The sequence below is a fragment of the Acomys russatus genome, chromosome 21 (assembly GCF_903995435.1).
Source record: "Acomys russatus chromosome 21, mAcoRus1.1, whole genome shotgun sequence".
Lineage (NCBI taxonomy): Eukaryota > Metazoa > Chordata > Mammalia > Rodentia > Muridae > Acomys > Acomys russatus.
Window position 1 is genome coordinate 17,587,026 of NC_067157.1, and position 22,703 is coordinate 17,609,728.

The window sequence follows — 22,703 nt, forward strand, 5'->3', positions numbered from 1 at the left end:
TGAGAGGGATGGGTGTGGGCTCAAGGCCAGGCCAGTTGCTTTTATTGTTTTGGACAATTTTCTTGGTACCTTGGTACCTAGGAGGGCCCGGTCTAGTGCTGGTTAACTCTTCTTGTCAATTTGCCCAGGTGTACAGTCACCTGGGAAATAAGCTTCTGCTCACATCTGTGTTGGACTTTCTAGATTAGTTTAGCCTCTGGGTTCCTCTGTAAGGGCTTTCCTGGAGTAGGTTAATTGAGGTCATAAGACCCATCCTTACACTGGACCAGATACAAATGAGAACAAGGTGAGAACCAGCTAGTGTTCTGTGTTCTCTGCTGTCCGATGGCTGACACTGTGAGTGGCTGCCTCACACTGCTGCCACCTTCCCCAGCATGATGGGCTGTACCTCAAACTGTAAGACAAAAGAAACTCTCCCAGGTGTTTTATCACAACAACAAGATAAGAAACTAATACATTTATTTGGCTTAGGCTCAAGCTTGCTGGACAAAATCTACCGCTGCCTGGGCCAAAGAGCAGTCAAGGCCCCCAGTGATGTGTGTGTGTGTGTGTGTGTGTGTGTGTGTGTGTGTGTGTGTGTGTGTGTGTGTGTGTGTGTGTGTGTAGACCTGAAGGCAGGTGAAAAATAATTACTACAAAGTGTAGTATGTGGTGTGTTTCAAAGTGGCACTATTATAGTAATACACATAAATATATGGAGATTCAAAAACACACAATGCCATACCTGGCTTTATTGGTGATGAAAGGCTGAACTTGAGGGACTGACTGGATTGCTAAGTTATTGGCAGATTTCACAAGAGAAATTCAGCCCTGTCATCTGAGGTAGACAGAGTGCCAGGTACATAGGGAAACTCACTCCTTCCTCCACCTCTTATCACCTGAACTGAGGGGATGTTCATGGCTGGCTTATCTGTTCAAGTTTGGACCACATTCTCTGGTGTCTTAGTTACTGTTTTATTGCTGAAACCAAGGCAACTTATAAAAGAAAGCATTTACTTTGAGGGTTTTCTTACAGTTTCAGACCCATCATAGTCACGAGTGTAGCAGTAAGCAGAGCAGGCTGGCAGGCAGGCAGGCGTGGCATGGTACTGGAGCAGTAACTGAGAGCTTCCCTGGTGAGACAATGACCATGGAGCAAAGAGAAAAGCAGACAGAACGAGATCACTGGGACTGGCTTGCTCCTTTTGAAACTACAACTCTCACCCTCAGGAACAGTTCTTCTCCAATGAGGCCACGCCTCCTAATCCTTTCCAAACAGCTCCACCCAACATTTAAGTCTATGAGACTAATGGCCATTCTCATTCAGACCATCGTAGCTGGTGCCTTTCTGGTGCAGAGGAAGATGAAAAACATCCTTTTCCCACACCAGTTTTTGTACACCTCATCCAGCTGTAGATTCCTGTGTGTGCCATCATTAGAACTTATTCTCAGGATCCTCCATGCCAACAATAAAACATGGATTTACACCGCACCCCAGACGAATTAGTGGGATTATGTCTAATAGAGGATTATGTTCATTAGCATGTATTATTAGCACACATAGTTAGCATATGTTAATTGCAGCCTTGAAGAGTAATATTTCTCATCACGGGATAAGATAGTTACAAAACTAAATATTTTAATGGATTTGGGGGCCTATGTTGCCTGAGAGACCCTTCCAGTTTTGATAATCTACAGTTCTATATATTTTTAAATTTCATTTTATTATTTTATGTGTGTAAGTATTTACCTGCATGATATTTGTGCATCGCATATATGCTTGCGCTTACAGAAGGAAGAAGAGGCCATTGAATGCCCTGGAACTGGAGTTAAAGATGGTTGTGAGCTGCCATGTGGGTGCGGATAGTTGAACCTGGGTCCTCTGCAAGAACAACTAGTGCTCTTCACAGCTGAGACACCTTCCCAGCCCCCATTCTACGTGTTTTCTTATACTGACTTCAAGTTTCCCCCTTAAATGCTGCCAAGTTCCTATCTGAGGACTTCCCTTGGGATTGCTGTCAAATGCCCATTTCTTCCGTTTTGGTGAAACTCAGGCCAGCTTGGGCCATCTTCCATCTCATCTGCCTCTTCCGTTTTCTGTGCTTTCCTCAAGGTTGGTATCCGCTGTCCCATGGCTCCCTTGTGAGTTATGCTGTAGTCGTGAGATGTGCTCAGTTGAGGGTAGGCCACTTGAGTTCACTCAGAGAAGCATTTGGTCTTTGTAACCGATCACCGCCCTGGAAAGTCAGGCCTCTTTTGCCAAGGCTTATGCCTGTCTCTCTACTCCCAATCATCTCAGTGACAAAGACAGAAGCAGAACAGTGGCAGCCTGTCCTTGCAGCTGTTGTTAGGGAACCCTGGAGCATTAGCACAGACTAGACCCCAAACGTGGTCTTTTGACCTTGACTATCATTGCCACTTAGAGAAACTTTTGTTGTTGACTCTAAATTCACCCTGGCCTTTAATCTTGCTGTGCTTTCTCACTAGCTTGTGCCTGCCCCATTTGCTTTTTCATTGCTTGTATGTCTCTTTCTCCACGTTTAGTTGAGAGCAGCACTGACCTCTAGTGACCCCTACAAGCATTTTACTAAGCTAAATACCAGTCATGGAGTAATTTTTGTTGTTTGGCCTCTTTCTTTACCCTTTGGAGGCAAAAATGTCAGCAAATAGAATGATTTTTCTCAGCTGGCTCAGCCCAGCACTCCAGAACTGAGTTCTGTGTACTCACTTGGAAAATAGCCCAAGCACAGGCTTGCCCTTCCATTCCCACAGCCTTCTATCAACATGCTCCTCCTCCTGTCAGCTTAAGTTAGACGCCACCATGATTTCTTGGGCCCGTCCTGATAACATAATTTGTCCTAGGCAGTGTCAGTTACCACCTTAACACACCTTGAAAGAAGAAAGGGCAATTGATGAATCATCTTCATCAGATTGTCCTGTGGGTTTTCCTGAGTGACATCTCTTTGATTGTTAATTGATTTACAGGAGGGAACACCCCACTGTGGGCAAAGAGCCTGGGCCATAGAAGAGCGGGGGTTAGGCAAACCAAAGGAAGTAAGCCAGGAAGCAGAATTTCTCTTTGGTATCCACTTCGGTTCCTGCCTTGAGTTCCTGTTGTGGTATCCTTCAGTAGACAATGGATCTTAGCCTGCAAACCAAATACATGGTTTATTCCCAAAGCCTAAGAGAAACAAAAGCACCTGTTCTGGGAGTTTAGACAAGCCATTCAACATCTCTGGGCCCTTTGCCAACAGAATTAGGTCCGCATCACTCCAAAAGTCCTTTTTGGCCATAAAATATGGCTATATATATATATGTGTGTGTGTGTGTGTGTGTGTGTGTGTGTGTGTGTGTGTGTGCGCGCGCGCGCACGTTCGCGCGCTCTTCTTGGTGATGTTCTCTGTACAGCTCAGAGACAGAGGTTGGCAATGATAATTGTCTGTAAATTAATGTAGATTCTCATAAGCTAAAAATACAAAGTCATACCTAGGCATTTTCACAATGGTGTTAGATACTACTTGGAGAGTTGTGGATCCAGTTTCAAGCTTGCATTATCAGTAAAAGGCTGCTCCTCCACCATGGATTTAGGGGGACTAGAGGCTACTTTTCTGGATAGGCACCAGCCTCCAATCTGACTTTGCAAAATTGGAAGGAAAGACGTTTTTTCATGAGCCAATTTCACAAAAAACAAAACAATGCCTCACTTCTTGACTCACAGCCAAGAAGCTGTAATGGTCCCATAAATGATTAAAACAGCAGCTGTTAATGTCTTGGAAACAGATTGATCAGTTGGAGTACCTTAAAATATAGCTGGGTTCTGCATGCCTTTGAGCGATATGAACTAATTCTGATGAGAGTCTGAGAATGAGAAAGTTAGAACTTAAAGATGTCAAGATAATTGTGAAAACCTTGGCAAGGGCTGCATCTCTCTCAGGCAATTATTAGTATATTTTAAAATTTAAAGAAAGTCATACATTTTGGAAGTGTTTGATGTATGTAAATTCATAGTGGTCCCTGTTTAACTGGTCAAGATGCTTGAAATAAAGTATCTGAGTATTGTTATTTTACCCAGTGAAGATGAATTCTATCTGCCCAACATGTATCTATTATGGGGTGGCAGTGGTATATGACACAAGGTTCCTACCCTCACTAAGCCTGTATCAGGGTATAGGGAAATTCATAAGTACCTAATAGGTAAATGATATATAATAATTCACACAGTCTACTATAACAAATAAACTTCCTAAGTATCTCAAATATCATATCCAAAGGTATATAGCTTGCCTCTATACATCCCTGTGCCCGATATCATGTTTTTCACTCAGTACTTTATTACTCGGTAATTATTTTTTTTTTTTTTTTTTTTTATTAATTTATTCTTGTTACATCTCAATGTTTATCCCATCCCTTGTATCCTCCCATTCCTCCCCCCCCCCCCATTTTCCCATTATTCCCCTCCCCTATGACTGTTCCTGAGGGGGATTACGTCCCCCTATATATTCTCATAGGGTATCAAGTCTCTTCTTGGCTACTTGCTGTCCTTCCTCTGAGTGCCACCAGGTCTCCCCCTCCAGGGGACATGGTCAAATGTGAGGCACCAGAGTATGTGAGAAAGTCGTATCACACTCTCCACTCAACTGTGGAGAATATTCTGACCATTGGCTAGATCTGGGAAGGGGTTTAAAGTTTACCTCCTGTATTGTCCTTGGCTGGTGCCTTAGTTTGAGCGGGACCCCTGGGCCCAAATCTGCCTATCATATTGTTCTACTTGTAGATTTCTAGGACCCTCTGGATCCTTTTATTTTGCTGTTCTCCCATGCGTCTCTCATTTAGAGTCCCAATAGGATGCCTTCCCCTCTGTCCCAGTTTCCTGGTAAGTGAAGGCTTTCGTGGGACATGCCCCTTGGGCTAGTATGCAGATATAAGTGAGTATATACCATTTGATTCTTTCTGCTTCTGGGTTAACTCACTCATTATGATCATTTCTAGCTCAATCCATTTATCCACAAATTTCGGGAATTCCTTGTTTTTAATAGCTGAGTAGTATTCCATAGTGTATATGTACCACAGTTTCTTTATCCACTCTTCTACTGAGGGACACTTAGGCTGTTTCCATGTTCTGGCTATTATGAACTGGCTGCTATGAATATGGTTGAGCAAATTTTCTTGTTGTGTGCTGGAGCATCTTCTGGGTATATTCCAAGGAGTGGAATAGCTGGGTCTTGAGGAAGCCCTATTCCCATTTTTCTGAGATAGCACCAGATAGATTTCCAAAGTGGCTGTACTAGTTTGCATTCCCACCAGCAATGAAGGAGTGTTCCTCTCTCCCCACATCCTCGCCAGCATGTGGTGTCGCTTGAATTTTTGATCTTAGCCATTCTGATGGGTGTAAGATGGAATCTCAGAGTTGTTTTGATTTGCATTTCCCTGATGACTAAGGAGGTTGAGCATTTCTTTAAGTGTTTCTCAGCCATTTGATACTCCTCTGTTGAGAATTCTCTGTTTAGTTTCCAAGCCCCATTTCTCAATTGGGTTATTCGGTTTGGTGGTGTTTAATTTCTTGAGTTCTTTATATATTTTGGATATTAGACCTTTGTCAGATGTAGGGTTGGTGAAGATTTTTTCCCAGTCTGTAGGCTGTCGCTTTGTTCTCTTGACAGTGTCTCCTGCCTTACAGAAGCTTCTCAGCCTCATGAGGTCCCATTTATTAATGGTTGACATTAAGGCCTGGGCCGTTGGTGTTCTGTTCAGGAAGTTGTCTCCTGTGCCAATATGTTCCAGGCTCTTTCCCACTTTTTCTTCTAAGTGAGTTAGTGTCTCTGGTTTTATGTTGAGGTCTTTAATCCACTTGGATTTGAGTTTTGTGCAAGGTGACAAATATGGGTCCAGTTTCATTTTTTTACACATAGACCTCCAGTTAGACCAGCACCATTTGTTGAAGATGCTATCCTTTTTCCATTGAATGGATTTGGCTTCTTTGTCAAAAATCAAGTGACCATATGTGTGTGGATTCATATCTGGGTCTTCGATTCGATTCCACTGATCAACCAGCCTGTTGCTGTGCCAGTACCATGCTGTTTTAAGTACTATTGCTTTATAGTACAGTTTGAGATCAGGTATGGAGATTCCTCCGGAGCATCTTTTATTGTACAAGATTGCTTTAGCTATTCTGGGTTTTTTTGTTTTTCCATATGAAGTTCAGAATTGAACTTTCAATGTCTTTAAAAAATTGTGTAGTTATTTGATAGGGATTGCATTGAATCTATAGATTGCTTTTGGTAGGATGGCCATTTTTACTATGTTAATTCTCCCGATCCATGAGCAAGGAAGATCACGCCATCTTCTCAGGTCATCTTCAATCTCTTTCTTCAGAGTTTTGAAATTTTTTTCATACAAGTCCTTCACTTGCTTAGTTAGGGTAACTCCTAGATATTTTATATTGCTTGTGGCTAATGTGAAGGGTGTGGTTTTCCTAATTTCTTCCTCTGCAAGCTTGTCATTTGTGTATAGGAAGGCTACAGACTTTTTTGAGTTAATTTTGTATCCAGCCAATTTGCTGAAGGTGTTTATCAGCTTTAGGAGTTCTCTGGTGGAGTTTTGAGGGTCACTTATGTACACTATCATATCATCTGCAAAGAGGGATAATTTGACTTCCTCCTTTCCCATTTGGATCCCCTTGATCTCCTTTTGTTGTCTTATTGCTCTGGCTAGAACTTCGAGTACTATATTGAAGAGATATGGAGAGAGTGGGCAGCCTGCCTTGTTTCCCGATTTGAGAGGAATTTCCTTGAGTATCTCACCATTTACTTTGATTTTGGCTATTGGCTTGCTGTATATAGCCTTTATTATGTTGAGGAAAGTGCCTTGTATCCCCGATCTCTCTAAAACTTTAAACATGAATGGGTGTTGATTTTATCAAATGCTTTCTCTGCATCCAAGGAGATAATCATGTGGTTTTTTATTTTCAGTTTGTTTATATGATGGATTACATTGATGGATTTCCGTATATTAAACCATCCCTGCATGCCTGGAATGAAGCCTACTTGGTCATGATGAATGATATCTTTGATGTGCTCCTGTATTCGTTTTGCAAGTATTTTATTTAGTATTTTTGCATCTATGTTCATAAGAGAAATTGGTCTGAAATTCTCTTTCTTTGTTGAGTCTTTGTGAGGTTTAGGTATCAATGAGACTATGGCCTCATAGAATGAATTTGGTAATTTTCCATCCATTTCTATCTTTTGGAGTAGCTTGAAGAGTATCGGTATTAGCTCGCCCTTAAAGGTCTGGTAGAATTCTGCACTGAAACCATCTGGCCCTGGGCTTTTTTTGGTTGGGAGACCATCGATGATTGCTTCTATTTCTGTCGGGGAAATGGGACTATTTAACTTGTTTATCTGTTCTTCACTCAACTTTGGCAAGTGAACTTGATCAAGAAAATCGTCCATTTCCCTTAGATTTTCAAATTTTGTGGCGTATATGCCTTCAAAGTAGGATCTTATGATTCTTTGAATTTCTTCAGTGTCTGTTGTTATGTCTCCCTTTTCATTTCTGATTTTGTTGATTTCAATACTGTCTCTCTGCCTTTTAGTTAGTTTGGCTAATGGTCTGTCTATCTTGTTGATTTCTCAAAGAACCAGCTTTTGGTTTTGTTGATTCTTTGGACTGTTTTCTTAGTTTCTAATTTGTTAATTTCAGCCCTGAGTTTGATAATTTCCAGGCGTCTACTCCTCTTGGGTGTTTCTGCTTCTTTTTTTCTAGGGCTTCCAGTTGTGTTGTTAAGATGCTTATGTGCGATGTTTCCAATTTCTTTTAAAGGCACTTAGTGCTATGAATTTTCCTCTTAGCACTGCTTTCAATGTATCCCACAAATTTGGGTATGTTGTTTCTTCATTTTCATTGAATTTCAGAAACTCCTTGATTTCTTTCTTTATTTCTTCCCTGACCCAGGTGTCATTTAGCAGAGAGTTGTTTAGTTTCCACAAACGTGTAGGCTTTTTGTTATTTCTGTTGTTGTTGAATTGCAGCCTAAGAGCATGGTGATCTGATAGGATACAAGGTATTATTTCAATCCTCTTGTATCTGTTGAGGCTTGCTTTGTGACCTACGATGTGATCAATTTTGGAGAAGGTTCCATGGGGTGCAGAGAAGAAGGTGTATTCTTTCTTGTTTGGGTGAAAGGTTCTATAGATATCTGTTAGATCCATTTGACCCATGGCATTGGTTAATGATGTTATTTCTCGGCTTAGTTTCTGTTTCAATGACTTATCCTTCAGTGAGAGTGGGGTGTTGAAGTCTCCCACTATTATTGTGTGGGGATCGATGTGTGGTTTAAGCTTTTTAGGAGATCTTTTACATATGTGGGTGCCCTTGTATTGGGAGCATAGATGTTCAGAATTGTGATGTCATCTTGGTTGACTTTACCTTTGATAAGTATGAAGTGTCCTTCCTCATCCCTTTTGATTATTTTGGTTGAAAGTCTATTTTGTTCGATACTAAAATGGCTACACCTGCTTGCTTCTTGTGACCATTTGCTTGGAATATTTTTTTCCAACCTTTTACCCTGAGGTAATGCCTTTCATTATGGGTGAGATGTGTTTCTTGGATGCAGAAGAATGTTGGGTCTTGTTTATGTACCCATTCGGTTAGTCTGTGTCTTTTTATTGGAGAATTGAGGCCATTGATGTTGAGAGATATTAATGACCAGTGACTGTTAAGAGTCTTAATTTTGATGTTGTTTCCAGTCGAGCGTTTGTGTAGTTGTGTTTTTGCCATGGGATAGTTATCTATTTCCTGGGTAGTTTTGGTTGTAGCTTGACCCTTTGGATGGAGTTTTCCTTCTAGTACCTTCTGTAAAGCTGGGTTTGTGGATAGGTACTGTTTGAATTTGTTTTTGTCATGGAATATTTTGTTTTCTCCATCAATGGTTATTGATAATTTTGCTGGGTAAAGTAGTCTGGCCTGGCATCTGTGTTCTCTTAGGGTTTGCAGGATCTCTGTCCAGGACCTTCTGGCTTTTATGGTCTCTGCTGAGAAGTCGGGTGTAATTCTGATAGGTTTACCATTAAATGTTATTTGGCCCTTTTCCCTTGCAGCTTTTAATATTTTTCTTTGTTCTGCATGTTTTGTGTTTTGATTATTATGTGGCGGGCAGTTTTTCTTTTCTGGTCAATTCTATTTGTGTTCTGTAGGCCTCTTGTATGTTTATAGGCATCTCTTTCTTTAGATTGGGGAAATTTTCTTCTATGATTTTGTTGAGAATAGTTTCTGGGCCCTGGAGTCTGATGTTTTCTCTTTCTTCAATGCCTATTATCCGCAAATTTCTTCTTTTCATGGTGTCCTTAATTTCTTGGATGTTTTGTGTCAGGAGTTTTCCAGATTTGGCATTTTCTTTAATGGTTGATTCAATATCTGTGATTGTATCTTCTAGCCCTGAGATTCGTTCTTCCATCTCTTGGATTCTGTTAGAAAGCTCACCTCTGTGTTGCTCGCCTTCTTCTCTGAGGTCTCACGTTCTCGTTTTTCTTCTGTCTGTGTGTTTATCATTGAATCCATTTTCATTTTCAGATCTTGAACTGATTTTTTGATTTCTTTCATCTGATTTTTTGTATATTCCTGAGTTTCTTCCATTGCCTCTTTATAGGTCTCAGAGCTTGAACCGTTTAGCTATTTCTTTCATCTGGTTGTTTGCATTTTCCTGCAATTTTTCCAGTTCCACTCTATGTGCTTCTTTTATGTCTCTCACCTGTTTGTCTGCGTCTTCCTGCATTTGATTACGAATTTATTTGTTTCCTCCATTATCATCCTCATTACTAAGGATTTGAGGTCATTTTCTTGTATTTCCGTTGTATTTGAGTTCTCTGGGTGGTTTTCTTTGGGATAGCTGGAAACTGGAGACGCCATGTTGTTTGGGGGTTTTTTGCGTATGCTTTTTCGTTGTCCTTTAGACATCTTGCCGTCTTTGTTTTGTTGGGTAGCTTCCAGAGTTGAATGGAGGGTGTCTGATGATAGATTCACTTGTTTTCTTACGATTTCCCTAGGCTGCGAGCTCAAAGCTTCACTGGTGTGGATGTTAGGAGGTTAGCCCTGTTGTTCTGGTCTCTCACAGCCAGTGATCCTCAGTCCCTCTCTGCTGTGGATCCTGCAATTGTTCTGGGTCTCTGAATGAGCGTTGGGTCAGGCCAAGGTATCACAGCCTTCTGTGTTCCCTGCCAAGTCCAGCCAGGAGCACTGGGACCGAACCACGGGCAGAACTCAGCTAGATTCTCAGGGCCAGAACCGTCTGCCAAGCTCAGCTAGGGATTTTGGGCCAAAATGCACACAGGGCCCAGCCAGAATTTTTGGGCTGGGACTACGCACCAAGCTCCACTAGGGCCTTTTGGCCCAAAGTGCGTGCTGTGGTCAGTTATTGACTCAGGGCCCGAACTGACCACCAATCTCAGCCAGGAATTCTGGATTCAAACTGTACACTGTGTCCAACCAGAGTCTTAGAGCTGGTGGAACTGAGAGCTCTGTCCAGCCTGTGCCACAGCAGGAGAACTGCGGCTGCTCTGAGTTAGCGCCAGTGGTGGAACAAGTGCTCCGCCCGGACTGTGTCCCCGCAGGGGAGCTGCCGCTGAGCTGAGGTGGTGCCTAGGATGGAACCGAGCACGTCACCAAGCCTGCGCCACAGCAGGAGAACTGCGGCTGCTCTGAGTTAGCGCCAGTGGTGGGACAAGTGCTCCGCCCAGACTGTGTCCCCGCAGGGGAGCTGCCGCTGAGCTGAGGTGATGCCTAGGATGGAACCGAGCACGTCACCAAGCCTGCGCCACAGCAGGAGAACTGTGGCTGCTCTGAGTTAGCGCCAGTGGTGGAACAGTGCTCTGCCCGGACTGTGTCCCCGCAGGGGAGCTGCCGCTGAGCTGAGGTGGTGCCTAGGATGGAACCGAGCACGTCACCAAGCCTGCGCCACAGCAGGAGAACTGCGGCTGCTCTGAGTTAGCGCCTGTGGTGAAACCAAGTGCTCCGCCCAGACTGTGTCACCGCAGGGGAGCTGCCGCTGAGCTGAGGTAGTGCCTAGTGTGGAGCAGCGTGCTCAACTAAGCCTGCGCCACAGCAGGGAGCTATGGCCACGCTGAGTTAGTGCCTCAGGCAAGAATTGTTTGCTGGGCCGGGCCAATAACCCGGGACTCTGGGGCCGAACTGTCCGCCGAGTCCAATCTGGGTCCAAAGGCTCCACGCGACCCAAATCCTGCCCGAGTCCCCTCTCCCGCAGCAATTCCCACCAGCCACCACACCAATCGCCTCCACCGGAAGGCTATGAGCTGCAAACCTCAGCCGCCGCTGCTGGTGCCACTGGTGCTGCCGCCTCTACCGCTGCCGCTCCGATCAGAGAAAAACCACGCTCCTCCCGTGTGCAGGGGCACGCAGGTCCTCCGCACCCTGGTCCCTCCGAACCGTGGAGCACTCCCGCTGCCGTGATGTTCGGACCTCGGTGTTCCTGGCTCAGAAATCTGTGCAATTCCCTGAATTGTTCACTGGAGCCTCCAAACGCGGTCCACACTGCTCGCCGCCATCTTGGATCCTAGGCAATCTTCTGAACTCACAGTCATCACGCTGACTGAAGAGAGGGCAGTGCAATTTCTTTTTTTAAAATCACAGCATTTTCCAGAAGGATCTCACCAGAGCAAACAGAAGCTTCTGACAAGTGCTTCAGTCTCCAGAATGTGGAGAAATCTTTTCTCTTTCACCTTCGGCTGAACAGATCTTCTGTCACAGATCTCGGTTCCATGTTCCACCCTTCTTGGCCTGGACACTGGCGTTCCCGGGAGACATGGGACCTCTGACCTTGTGCTTCACCCTGTTCCACCCAGAAACCAATGGAGCACTGACTGACCTTCGAAGGAAGGAGCATGCACTTCCACTCGGTAATTATTTTATGTTAGAAATAAAGGTAAAGTGTTGAGATGCAATTTTAATGTAAAATATTCAGAAAGACCTCTCCAAAATATAGCATTTGAATGGAGGCTTCAATGGTCAGAGAAAAGCTGCCAACAAAAAATATTTGGGAAAAGATACTAGCCATCATCCAGACACATGTGTGTGGGAAAGGCTAGAGATGATAATGGCTTGGCATGGTTGGCAAACAATGGGAAGGCAAGTAAGATAAGAACCTGCTGAGCAAGCAAAGAATCATGGGAACTAAAATATGAATGTTTGGCATAATCTAGGTGAAGTATTGCCTTCTAGCTCATAAAGAGTTGGATGCAATCTTGTAGGAAATCACAGGCTTTCACGCATACTAAACAGGCACAGGGCTGATCAAATTTGTTAAAAATATCCTTCAGGGTGCTGCATAGAAAGTGGGCTGTTGGATTCCTGAACGGGCTTGAGTGGTTCCGTGTGGTGTGCTCTGGTCGCTGCTGCTGGGTGCTGTGAGAGAAGCTCAAGCAAGTTCCAAAGTCCCGACATGAATACAGTGACCTACCATGATATGCTTGTAAATTTCTCCCAGGAAGAGTGGGCTTTGCTGGATCCTTCCCAGCAGAGACTTTACAAAGATGTGATGCTAGAGACTTTTACAGAAACGCCACTGCTTTAGGCTACTATTGGGAAGACCATAATATTGAAGAACATTGTCAAAGTTCTAGAAGACATGGAAGGCATAAGGGAAGTCATACTAAAGAGAAAGCTGCTGAATATAATCTATGTGGTAAAGCCTTTGCATATCACAGCCATCCTCTAAGGCATGAAAGAATTCATAGGGGAGAGAAACTCTTTGAAGGTATTCAATATGGTGAAGACTTTGCATATCACAGTAGTCTCCAAAGTCATGAAAAAACATATACAGGAGAGAAATGCTATGAATGTAAGCAATGTGGTAAAGTCTTTGCATACCACAGTCATCTCCTAAGTCATAGAAGAACACATACTGGAGAGAAACCATATGAATGTAACCAATGTGGTAAAGCCTTTTCACAACAAAGTCATCTCCAAAGTCATAAAAGTACTCATGCTGGAGAGAAACCTTGTGAATGTAAGCAATGTGGTAAAGCCTTTGCACAACGCGGTCATCTTAAAAGGTGTGAAAGAATTCATACAGGGGAAAAATGCTATGAATGCAACCAATGTGGTAAATACTTTTCAAAACATAGTCATCTCTGGGTACATAAAAGAATACATATTGGAGAGAAACCCTGTGAAAGTAATCAATATGTTAAATCCTTTGCATATTACAGTAGTCTTGAGGACGTGAAAGAACTCATACTGGAGGGAGTCTGACAAGGATGTGGTAAGATCTTTAGCCAATACACTTACATTCAGTTATACAGGAGTGTTTATTCTGGGGAAAATACCTGACAAATGTCAACAATCTGTTCAAGCCTGAAGATGTCCCTCCTCACTTTGTTTGCACTGGCATACTTATGTGGACAAAAGCCTTATGAATTTAAATAAGGTAACCCTTTTATATTTCACAATCCCTTTAATTACATCAACTATTTTCATCCAGTTGTAAAAACTTTATATGTGTCTTAGCGCCTTTTCTGTCGCTGTGATTAAAAAAAAAAAAACAGTGCTTTATGCAATTAATTTGGCTTGTGGTTCCAGAGGGATATGGAATCCCCATAAAAGTAGCAATGCAACAAGTGTCATACACAGCAGCTAAAGCAGAAAGCTCACACCCTTATCCTGCAGCATGAAACAGTGAGAACTTACATGGTGTGTGAGGTAAACTCTCAAGCCCCCCCCCCATGTGACATTTCACTCAGCAGGACAAGACTTACTGCATCTTCCTAAATGATACTACCAAGTGAGATGGATTGAGTTTTCTCACTTAAAGCCTATATGCTGCTTTCTGTTCCATGAACTAAATCACAGTGAAGAAAAACTCTGTGTAGATAAGCCTTTAGGTGCCTCAATACCTGACTTACAGGAATATACAAGAAAAACATTCATGAATAAAAATTTATTTAATAATTTGTTTTAATTTAGTTATGTAATGTCAGTGTTTCTTTGTATGTATGTCTGTGTGCACATGCATGCTGGTTTCTAAGAAGATTAGATTCTTTGATCTTGTAGTAGGAATTACAGAGAAGTTCTCAGCACAAAGGACTTACTGACCCTGAATGTGAGTGGCACCAGCCCATTGGCTGAGATTGCGTGGTAAATGTAAAAGAAAAAATAACCATATCACTAGCATTCCTATCTCTGTGCTTTGTGACTGCAGATGCACTGTGACCAGCTGCCCCACTCTCTATGTCCTTTTGAGCTATAACCTGAACTAAACCCTTTCTCCTTAGAGTTGTTTCTTATCATTTGGTCACAGCAACGAGAAAAGTAATTAATGGGGTTCTCCAACTACAGCAGACATAGACAACAGGCAACTAAGGGCCACAAATTGTCCTAGTTGAAAGGCTTCTAGCCAGCCCGAACATGGCAAACATGGCTCTGGCAGGCCTTGCTCTTCTCCATTCCCTCTTCCTTGCTTAAAACCATTAGATTCCATTCCTAAAGATAGCCCCCAAGGTCTATTTCTCTATTTTGCCACTTCCTCCTTTGATAGGTCCAGCTATCAAAGTATTTAAGTCAAGCAATCAAAAACCCCCTTTGGCCCACCTAATTAATATGCCCAATTAAAATTAAACACCTCATCCTAACAGGGTTTCCCTTCATACCTTTATAAACTTCCATTTTCCTATGGACACATCTGTCTCCTCTCTATCCAGAGGCAGTTCTTTGTCCTGTGGGGACAAATACCCCTTCTTCCTCTCCCTGTCCCCCTTTCCTTCTTTCTTTATCTCCTGTCTTTGTCTCTTATTCCCTGACCTTTGTCTCTATGGGATAAATAAATCTCCTTTGTGCTGAGAACTTGGGGTGTCCTGAGCTGACACAGTCCCTTACACTAGTCACTGTTCTATTGCTGTGAAGAGACACCCTGACCATGTCAAATCCCATAAAAGAAAGCATTTACTTGGGTGCTTGCTAACTATTTCAGGTAAGTCCGTTATCATCATGGCAGGGAGCACGGCAGCTCACAAGCGAACGTGGTGCTGGAGAGGTAGCTGAGAGAGAGAGAGAGAGAGAGAGAGAGAGAGAGAGAGAGAGAAAGAGGAAGAAGAAGAAGGAGGAGGAGGAGGAGGAGGAAAGGAAAGAGGAGGAGGGAGGGAGAGCGAGAGAGAGAAAGCGAGAGTGAAAGAGAGAGAGAGGCACAGACAGAGACAGAGAGAGATAGAGAGAAACAGAGAGACTGGGCCTGGCATGGGCTTTTCAAACCTCAAAGCCTGTACCCAGTGACACATTTTCTCTAACAAGGCCACATCTCCTAATCTTTCTAATCCTATCAAAGTGTTCCACTCTCTGGTGACTAAGCATTCAAATATATGAGCCTGTCGGGACCGTTTTCAGCCAAACTGCCACACAAACAGAAGCTGAAATTATTCCTAGTGGAAGGCTGAGGTAGAGTGAACATGGAGGTGGAGTTGAGAAAAAAAAGCAGTTGGGGGAAAACGGAGGAAGTGAAACAGAAAAGCCACAGAGGAATGGAGAGTGGCAGAAGGTGGACTGAGTGAGGTCACGTGTGCAGTTCCACGTTCCTGCTGTAAACTGAGGTGGGTCCCTTCATAAGCCTTCATCACCACTAATAGAGTGTGAAGTCCCAGGCAGAGAAATAATGTAAGATTGGGGTCCACATGAAATGCGTGGTCTTGGGTTTTTCTATACATTCTTACACATGGCAAGATGTAAGATCAATATTAATGGAAGACTATAATATTACTGATAGATCCTGAGCTTGCTGCTCCAATCTTACTCTGTCAAATCAATCAAGAGAGTTTCTGACTGAGGCTGAATAAAAAAGAAAAGAAAAGAAAAGAGTAGAATATTGGGGAATATGGACACAGAGATAGATAAGCTTCAGTATAATTTGACCTTCGAACTTTGCAGTGCATAACTGTCCCCTTCTCCTTTTGTGTAGGCACCATAGAAGACAGTGAATGTGATTTGTAAAGAACAAAATCCCACATGAAACAAGTCCTTGTAGACAAACGGCCTCTTTTAACCACCTAAGATCTTCTCTGAAAGAAGCCAGGCTATATATAAATGACCACAGTGTCTCTGCCGAGTTTCTAGCATTCAGGTGTCGCTGGACACACACTGAGCAACTCTTGGTCACCAGGTATTGTTGTGTGGCATTCAAGGACACAATGGACTGGCTTTCATTATGTTTCAAAAGCTTGTCAACCGACTGGTGGGGATCACACTTCATCCCCTTGTCTTCTTCATTCTCAGCTTTGACACTGAGACACTTTCACTGTGCTAAAGAGGATGAGATGTCACCTCGCTTTTAGACCATGTTATTCATGCACTGCCTAACTGTAGTCACAAGATAACACAACAGAAAATGTAGAACCGTGACAGAAAGCATATTTCGTAAATATGCTTGGTTTTCTTTTTCTCCCAAATTGACACTCCCTGGCCTGGCTCAAGCAGGAGACTTAGTTTTCTTTTTCATTCTAAACAGCATTGGTCATGAAATTGTGTCAGCCCTTCCCCTAGCATTGCTGATGAGGTTCTTCTGTCTCTTCTATGACTCTGTGATCAAAGAACTTTTCTCTCTTGGTTGCCTGGTTTCTTCCTTGTAAATCTTGTTTTAGTGGTATCTCTTTGTAGTTTGAGTAAAACTTTCTCTCTCTCTCTCTCTCTCTCTCTCTCTCTCTCTCTCTCTCTCTCTCTCCTGTGTGTGTATATGCATGTGCATATGTATGCATGCATATGTGTATGTGTGTGTGGTGTGTGTGTTCATGTGTATGTGTGCATGTGTGTATCTGTGTGCACATGTGTATGTGTGCATGTGTGTATGTGTGGGCATGTGTATGTGGACATGTTTGGGTGTGTGCACATGTGTATGTGTGCATGTTTGGGTATGTTGTGTGTGTGCACATGTGTATATGTATATGCTTGTGTGTGTGTTTGTATGGATGTGGATTCTCGTGTGTGTGCGTGAGTGTGCAAGTCAGAGTACCATGTCAGATGCCTTCCACTATCACTCTTCATGTTAGTTTTTAAGGCGGTCTCTCGTTGGTCCCAGAGACTCTTTATTCAGCAGAATTAGCAGGTTGAAAGTTCCGAGGTGCCTGCTATCTCTTCCTTCCCAGCGCTAGAATCTTGGGGCTGCACCAGCACAGCTAGCTTCTGCATGGGTGCTTGGGCTCTGAACGAAGAGACTCATGCTTTGTGTGACAAATACTAACTGAGCCATCTCCTCAGTTTCCGTGAGTGGTGACATTTTGAAAAGCCAATTTAAAAAATAAACTACAATGATATACATGTGTGAAAATGTCATGAAGCTATTATTTTGTATGTTTAGTAAAACTTAATAATAAGTACATAAAAGAAAATCCACAGAACTACTTCCAGCTGCCCCAGGTTAAGGTCACACCCTGAAACTAATTCACACTGTCCCTCCCCCTCCCCCACGGTCTCTCCTCTCACTTCCCACAGGCTTCTCTGGCCTCTCCATCTCCCACTTTCTCAGTGCCCAGGCCACACTGCAGAACCAATAACACATGTTATCTCAACTTCAGGGGGTAAAGGGCCCAGTTGGGAAAGTCTCCTGGACCTTGGAAACATCTCCGCTTCCTCAGCCTGACAACTAAAACCTTTCTGCTTTGTTTTAAAGTTATTTCCAATCTCTCGCGTCTCAAGGATGTACACTTCTCTCTGGTTTTTCCTGTTCGGCCAATGTATAAAAAGTGACAGAAGTCATTTTGGTTGAAATGTCAGCTGACATGAACTGGAAGTCAGGGTGTATTGCAAGAGCTGACCACAACAGAGTGATCTCTTTCCTGGAAGATTTATTTATATGGAAAAATACACTCAGATCACAGATCTCATATAGAGAGATATTTTGTTCCTCCCATCATCTACAAGGACTGATAATGCCATGGTGGCCATTCTTTATGCCAATTAAACAATCTGCATCAATCCACTAAAAACATGGAATTTAAATGCATACTAAGCATCCAAGAAAACTACCAGTTACCTAGTAATTATTATGGAGCAAATATTTTCATCTCACAAAGTGCGCAGGTGTGGCTTAGGTATTCCTTACTGTTTTCGCATCTAATTATAAATAGCTCTCTTTCTAAATATAGTTTCTCCTTTCTTCAAACAAGTCTAGTGTGGCTGTGTATTTCTCATGCACCATCCTTTGAAGCAGCATCAGCAGAAGAAAACTCACGATACCTGTGCTCTTACGTGGTAACAAGAGGACATCAGTTCACTCAATAAATTCTTACTGAGTGTCTATTATGTGTTATCACAGTTTTAAGAGATGGATCAATGGAGTTCATGGTATTGCTTCCCAGGTGTAAAGGATTTATGTGTGTCCTCAAACACATGCACACACACTTGCTTTTACACACACACACACACACACACACACACACACACACACACACTTAGTTTAAAATTTAATAATAACATCATGAAGTAGACAGAGTAAAATGATTGCCATCCTTTCACAGCTAAGGTAACTTGAGGCCAGAATGTCACGGTGATTGAAATGAAGGACACCTCACTGGGAGTGGTGGATGGCGGGTCCCAGTGTGAGAGCTCATGCTGTCTGCACTCTGTAGAGGTCCCAATGCCTGCACTGCACAGTGCAGCAGTGAAAACGGTTGAAGGCTCCCCCAGTGGGGACACCCCCTGTTTCTTCTCTTGGCTTCCTGTTCTTTTAAATCCCTGGTGACTTTTTGCTTCGTCTCTGACTCCTGGCTTGCTTTGTATTCAACATTAGTCTTGTTGTGTCTAAGCATCCTCCTCAAAGCGCTTTCCGGGAAAGAGCTGGTGCCCAGTCCTTCCCAGTGTGCTTCCATTTGATAGCTCGGGGACCATGCCATGCCATGTCCTTAACTAAAATGATGTGAAATTTTATTTACAGTGCCCAGGACAGAGCATGCTATTGATGTACATGGAACTGAATTCTTAACATTCACTTCTTTTCCTTTAAAATTTTTTTTAATATTTAAAAATTACGTAAGATAGATAGATAGAGTGTGTGTGTTTAGGTATATGCACGTGAGCCCAGGAGCTTATGGAGACCAGAAGAGGGAGTCAGATCCCTGGAGCTGAGGTTACTTGTAGTTCTGAGCACCCCCAGGATGGATACTAGAAAGCAAACTTGAGGCCTCTGGAACAAGGGCGCAAGCTCTTGGCCTCTGTGCTATCTATCCAGCTCCATATATTTTCTTAATAGCATGCAAGAAGAGAGGAGGGAGAATGCTGCTCATTTTACCCATCATGCCCCTTCCTGGTCCCCTTCATTCCTCACCACTGGCTTGTATCTGACATAACTTTCTCCTATAATCCTAGAGCTTTGTGAACAATTAAGTGGCGTCAGAGGTCTATCACAGATCCAAGGGCAAAGCAGTGCCGGGAAAATATGTTTCTGCTGGGGATATTTTGTGGAGGAGGCCTTGGAGGGAATCAGGCTCAAGAGAATCCGCCATGCCCTGGAGAGATGTGTGAGATTTCAGCAGGATGCCAGTGCAGCAATCAGAACCACAGAGCTGACCAAGGCTTTCAGATCTGAATTCAACCCCACATGGTGTGACACAGTCATGGAGCATGGTGCTTCTAGAACCATGAATCAGAGTCTATGAACAGCGGCTTTGTTAAAAGACAGACAGCGGAACCCCCTCGCAGGGTGTCTGCGTTGGTGATTGATGCTGTCACTTGGGAGAGTTTGCTTTGAAAGCTATTGATTTAAATGCTACAACTATCAATTAGGATAGGAATATAACCAAGCAACAATATGCATTAGGTTGGCTCTTTCTCTCTACCTGTCCTCCTCCTCTTCCTCCCTCCCCTCCTTCTCCTCCTTCAGAATCCCTTTACATGAACGTTACAGCTGTTTCTTATGAAGTATCACCCACGGAACCTTCCTTCTCCTTTCCCTCTTCTCCTTTTCCCTTCCTCTTCCCTCCCTTTATCTCTCTTTCTCCATCCCTACCACCTGCTCTTCTCCCTCCTCCCCTCCCTCCTCCTCTCCCTCTCCCCCTTCCTCTCTGGCCTCCTCTCCTTCCTCCTCTCCCCTCATTCTCCTCCTCTCCCTCCTTCTCTCCTTCCTTTCCCTCCTCCCCCTCCCCCTTCTCTACTCCTCCTTCTCCCTCTCCTCCCCTCCTTCTCCCCCTCCTCCCTCTCTCCTTCCCCTCTCCCTTCCCCCTCCCCTCCTTCTCTTCTTCCTTCCCTCCTCCTCCTCTTCCCCTCCTCGCCCCTCCTCCCCCTCCTCCTCCTGCTGATGCTCTGAAGACTGAATCCAAACCCTGAGGTTATACTGCTCTATCACTAATCTGTATCCCTAGACCCTGGGATTGATTGGTTGGTTTTGTTTTTCAGACAAAGGTCTTGCTATAGCTCAGACTGGACCTTGAGCTTTTGATCTTTCTTCACCCATGAGTGCTATGATAACAGCTGTGTGCCATCAGGATCATGAAAAAAAAATTTACATGGCTTTTTAAAAAAATGTAAATGGAGTTTGGGTTACAAGATAGCTGAGGGATGGACCCTAGACTGAAAATGTCCTTGTGAACTCAAGTTCTAAAAGAGAAAAAAAGAAACAAAAGAAAGAAATGTCATATTTAACACCCATGTTAAAGATTCTAGAAAGAAAATTGACTGAAAAAAAAAATACCTTTGGAATTGTGGAGAATTGGACTGACTGTTGCAAATCCAGAACCAAATTATTCGTGGCTCTTCAGTTCCTTTAATAGTTCTTCGTTGCTCAATTGTGCATCTGACTGAACATCTTTTCAACTATCAGATGAAACCTTTAGAATATTGAATTTAAAAGACCTCTAGTTCCTGCCAATCCAAGCCCCAAGACTGTCATCAGATAACATTTTTTATTATTATAATTTATTCATATTACATTGTTCTCTGTTTGCTTGTATCTTCCCATTACTACTTTCCCCCCCTCTTCTATCATATTCTCCTCCACTAGAACTCTAACTATGTGGGGGGCGTGCCCTCTTCCTCCACCATCTGACCACAGCCTATCAGGTCTCACCTGAATAGCCTGCATCCTCTTTGTGCCCACATGGTCTCCCCACCAAGGGGAGATGATCTAATCGGGAGCTCCAGAGTTCATGTCAGAGGCATTCCCTGCTCCCCCCACAACTGTGGAGAATGAGCTGTCCATTGGCTAGATCTGAAGAGGAGGTCTAGGCCCTCTGCAGGCATTGTCCTTGGCTGGTACAACAGTTTATGCAGCCCCTTCCCAGGTTCAGATCTACCAGCCTTGATGGTCTCCTTGTGGGGTTCCTGAACCCTCTGGGTCCTTCCACCCCACCATTCTTCCACCCCACTCTCAGTGCTCTGCCCTGCTGTTACCTGCCTGTCTGATGTTCCCACAGATGTGCTTGGAAAATGCCTTGATTTATGTCTTTCTTCTTTACGGTCACTATACAAGTTCATGTAACCACCTGTGTATGGGACCATGTTATTTGTGCCAACCTGAATCTGTGTTCCTGGGACATCCTCATCCTTATTGCACTCAGACTCCCCTTTAAAGAGAAAGTTGTGCTTTGCACCCACACCGCAGTGGTCAGGAGCCCATCTGAGGTCAGTCTGTGTATCTTCCTGTGTATCTGTAGGGAACGGATGCTCCATGCAGGGCTCTGGTCCACCGTCATGCAGAAATGACTCATGTGATGGCTTAGTGTCTTTCCTATTACTGTGATAAAATGCTGTGGCCAAGGCAACTCAGAGATAGAAGTGTTTATTTCGGGATTACCATTCCAGAGGCCCAAGACTCCATCACCACCCTGGCAGGGAATTACAGCATCAGGCACCAGGCGTGAGAACCAGAACATCTCCAACCACAGGCAGGAAATAGAGACCTCAACTCAGAATGGTGTGAGTCTTTAAGTCAAAACCTGTCCCCAGTGGTATACAATGTCCAGCAAGGCCACACCTCCTGAGCCTGCCCAAATAGGGACACTAACTAGAAACCAAGTCCTCAAATGCCCCAAATATGGGGGACATCTCATCCAAGCCACCGCAGGTGGGCATTCAGGATTGACCCTCTCCCCATGCCCTAAAAAAGTGCAGTGGACTCAGCCTTTGACTAAATGTCTCAGAGCTATGATTTGATACCATAGAAAAGCCGAGATAAAAGATACTTCTACCATGTAGTACTTGGCTATTTTCTTAGAAACATCTGCACTCATTTATATAAAGCAAATAATATTTGCAAACACTCGTGTACAGTGCATTTTCCTCACAATAGCCCGTTAAGATAGCCATTGTTATTACTCTCATCTTTTCATACGTGAAGCATCTGAGGCATAGAGAGCTTACAACCTTGTCCTAAGTCATCAAGCTGTAGGCACAGGGTCTGAACAAGGCAAGCCAGAGCTGAGCACTAGGCTTGTGTGCACCCATTACATCAGACTGGTGCACATCCATCCTGACTGGGTCCCCTTCATGCATCTCGACAAAATGGGCCCTAAAAAAAATTTAAACCCAATACATCATCATGAAAATTAATCCTGATCGTTACAGTGATTGGATTGAGAAACACCTAAGGAGTTAATGATATTTCCTCATCCAAGTGGGTCTGGGAGGATAATTCCAGAGAGGACTGGCAAAGTGGAAAAGACCTTCCCTGCATAGGCTATAGCACCTTGCAAAAAACATGCCAGCATAAAGGCATATACCACCCACCTCCCACATCTTTTTCTGTG

The 22,703-nt window shown here is 43.5% G+C and overlaps 1 protein-coding gene and 1 pseudogene across 1 annotated transcript in view; both read left to right on the forward strand.

The window, feature by feature from the left end:
• Slc35f1 (solute carrier family 35 member F1) overlaps positions 1-22,703 on the forward strand; it is a 404,539-nt gene that overhangs the window by 168,367 nt on the left and 213,469 nt on the right. The gene's annotated exons all lie outside the window — the stretch shown is intronic.
• LOC127204900 (zinc finger protein 120-like) lies at positions 12,428-15,963 on the forward strand (annotated as a pseudogene).